Consider the following 3,924-nt stretch of genomic DNA (forward strand, 5'->3'; position numbering starts at 1 on the left):
TGCAAAAACAAAAACAAACAGCAACAATAAAAACAAAATGAAACAAAAAACAAAGACCAGACAACCCGTAGTTGTGGTGTACAAGGGCAGAAGAGTGAGATCCAGGTCTAAAAAGAGAAAGCATAGCCGTCTGTTCTATCTTTTGCCTTATTTGGTCTCCAACTGATTGAATGGTGCCAGCCCCACTGAGGACCAGTTTTCCTGACTCGTTCTGTACACACACACTCGTCCTCTTTGTACTCCCGCAGGGACACCCAGGATTTCTGTTTCACCAGCTCCCTAGCCATGCCCCAAGCTGATGAACTGACAGCTTGGACCTGCCATCCCACAGAGAAGCAGTGCTCCACAAGCAGCCGACTGGAAGATCTTAGCATAAGAAGGTACATTTGCCTGGCAAGCACAAGGGTCTGAGTTCAATCCCCAGTTCTGCCCCACCCCCCAGAAAAAAGGAAAAATGTCAGACATGGCTTTAGGTAGAGAAGCAAAGTGATTGTATGTGGAATACAACTGTTCACTTCTAAACCATATTGCAAAAGCTTGTTAAAAAATATAAACAATACATATGACATACTTGTAAACATATTGTGCTAAATTCCACAAAACTCGTATTATATTTTATTTATTTTTTGTCTTTTTGGGTGGGGTGCGACTATGAGGCTCAGATTGGATTTGAGCTCATTTTGCAGCCCAGTCTGGTCTCCAACTCACAGTGATCCTCCTGCCTCAGCTTCCCAAGTGCTGCCTGGCTCAGAACCTGAATTTTATTTTATATTTAATTTTTTTACATGTATTTTAATACAGGGTCTCACTACACAGATCAGACTCATAGTGACCCTGCTGCTTTCAGCCTCTCAAGCACTGGGATTATAGTCTTAGGCCACCATGACCAGTCTCATAAACCATCTCAGCAAGCGCTGGGGGCAGGGCTGGCATAGCATGCCAGGGATTGAATCTTGGCTGCTGTGCTCTGCCAAAGCAGGTGTTTTAGTCTGCTGAGCTATCTGGCTGGCCCAAAACCTGAATTTTAAATTTTGCATCTATGAGGTTTTTGATTCCAAAGTTCAATGATAGTCCTCATTCTTACTATATCTAGGTCATTAATTAATTTCTTTTAAACTGTCTCATAAGCTGGAAAGCATATATGGAGATGTAAGATCAAGTGCCTGACCACAGTTTGGTACTGCTTTCGAGGCAAAGACTGAGCATGGTATCAAAAGTTCATGGCTTGAATTCAATAACAGATTAAGACCAATTGCAACTCTAGAACTGTATAGATACATAAATCATGCTACCAATTAATTAGGAAGGTCTAGATATTATTTTTCCAAATATAGCTTTAATTGATAACAGGAGAATATCAGTTTTTGACTAAGTGTCAAAATACTAGGTGCTTGAAATTTGCACTGATCTTTTTTGATATTATCGCTCTCTTCCTATGTGTGAAAGCTTAGGTAATTTGAGAACTATACTGTCTTTCCATTTTATCACTTATAATGAAAATAATGCCCCATCCCCTTGATAATTCTGTATGTATTTGGCATGTGTCACTTTGAATGCAACTGATTTTCACTCTTGGGATATAAAAGTTTCATTAACTAGGCATAAATACCTTTTATTCAATTGTAATAGATACTTTAAAATAATTTTAGTGTTTCCAACTTTGTTATTCAGATTCAATTGTCTCCCCTTGAAATACTTGTAGTGAAGGCATTTAGAAGACAAAAGAGGTGGTGTGGACTGTCATGTAAGGGGAAGGAGGGAAGAAGGAGGCGCAGGAGCCGAAGAAACCAAATATTGTAATGTAAAAAAGAAAACAGGAGCCATGCTTTTTGGAGACCTGTGCTACGGGTGCTTCATCAGTTTGTAGGACGTGAGTCCGAAGTGGCCAGCTGTTTAGTTCTTAAAAGACCACTAAATCAGGTGTGGTTGCTTGGGCGAGTGGGTCAGCATCCTGTCATAAGACAGGTGGAAGGAGAAAATCCAGGCACCATATTCTCTCTAGCAACAAATGCGATGTGGCAGTCAGGGGACAATGAAACATACCCAGTGATGGATGATGACAAATGGGTGATGTCGGTCAAAAGACAGCATGGCACCAAGTGTCAATGTTCCGGTCAGGTCTTAGAGATGTAGCATATCAGCATGTGAAGAACGGGTCTCAAATTTTTGTGGCAGGAAAAGTAGACTATGATGAATACATGGACAAAAATAATGTGAGGTGACAAAAAACCAACAATCGTAGCAGACAACATCCTCTTTTTGAGTGACCAGACAAAAGAAAAGGAATGAACAGACGATTCTTGGGCCACTGTTGGGTATAGTCTCATTTCTAAATCATGTTCCATTTTTATAGTTTTAAGGATAAAATTAAAATTGTATTTTATAAAATGAAAAAAGACAAAGGAACATGATGATGATGCCTCCATAATAAAACTGCTAAATCCAGTGAAATAGCAAATATAACATATTTGTCTATATAAAGATGACAAGGAAATAATTTGCTCAGAGACTGCACAATGCTAGATCCAGTGAAGAAGGTAAGGCAGACTCATCATGATATTTTAATTTCACAGAAATTGCAGTCAATGTAAACTGCTTCAAAAAGCAGCAAGAACAGTGAAATATGTGTATTCAGCGTTTCAGGGAGTATTCTAAAGGGGATTAACGGCAACACGTTCTTTTACTGTAGTAATTTTTTAACTTAAAATTTAACTGTTACTTTTTTAATTGCACCTCATAGACATTGTGGTTCCCTCAATTTAACTGCATTAAGGTTTATTACAGAAAAAAAAATCCAGTATTTTGTATTATGTATATTTCCAGAATGATTTCCCTAACTATTTCAGTATGCTCATTTAAGGGCTCTGTAAATTTTCACCATGTAATTTGTGGTTGAATGCCTTAAAACATATTCAGATATATCTTATTAAAATGTAAATGAAACATTAACCAGCATGTTATTATAGGCGTGCAGAATTGTAACCCACACCAGGAAAGGCCAGAAGGCAAATATGGATGTAAGGTGTTTTGTTAAAGAGGTAGAATTAATAGTGAATTTTATCTTTGGTTTTTGCTTTTAAAATGTTACCTACAAGGACCAGGGATATAGCAGCCTAGTGGCGCAAACAACTGCCTGGCAAGCAAAAGATCCTAAGTTTGATTTTAGGAAACAAAAATTTAAAAAATAAAATAATAATAATAAATGTTAGATACGTAAATATATTTTAATGAAACAGCTATCAATTAAACATGTGTAATATATTATATTGTTTCTCCTTTCTCCAGAGATTACATAATACTATTACATTACATAATTCTATAAATTACATTATGCATTGGGGAGATAAAAAATTATGTGGCAAGGTCAGTAGAGAATATGCAAGCAATCAGCAAATTATTTCTGAGTAGCTGCTCACTAGGCTAGACAGAGTTGTGAATATAGAAGAGTCATAAAATTATTTTTCCCTTCAGAATGCTACCTGCATGAAATAACAACCATGACTAAGAATATTTGTATAGGTCTTTGGAATTTAGGACCACGTTGTTAGTGATACAGCATTGATTTTCCCAGAAAAACCTATCAAGTAATTATCATCTAGAAATTACATTATAGAGAGAAAGAATGATAAAAACTCTAAAACGCTTCCATATTTTCTATGGAAATCAATATAAATGTTCAACCTTTACCAACATTGATTAATTTCTGACATTAATGGAATATCAAGTATGTGATTTGACGGTATCAGAAGGAAAGAAAAGAGAAAGGAGAAAAGAAAAGCCTATCAGATAATTTCTGCTTGAGTTATCAAAACAAATGTTTTAGTAGAAATATGAAATTGAAGGGAATTCCACTTTATAGAATAAAGAACATCGGTTGTGGATTAACCAAATGAGACAGAACATAACAAAAAGAAGGAGCAAAAT

The 3,924-nt window shown here is 36.4% G+C and overlaps 1 pseudogene; it reads left to right on the plus strand.

Annotated features, from left to right (window-relative positions):
• Window positions 1-285: 285 nt before the first annotated feature.
• LOC101573807 lies at window positions 286-2,333 on the plus strand (annotated as a pseudogene).
• Window positions 2,334-3,924: the final 1,591 nt, after the last annotated feature.

Source organism: Octodon degus, unplaced genomic scaffold (assembly GCF_000260255.1).
Source record: "Octodon degus isolate 3935 unplaced genomic scaffold, OctDeg1.0 scaffold00159, whole genome shotgun sequence".
Classification (NCBI taxonomy): domain Eukaryota; kingdom Metazoa; phylum Chordata; class Mammalia; order Rodentia; family Octodontidae; genus Octodon; species Octodon degus.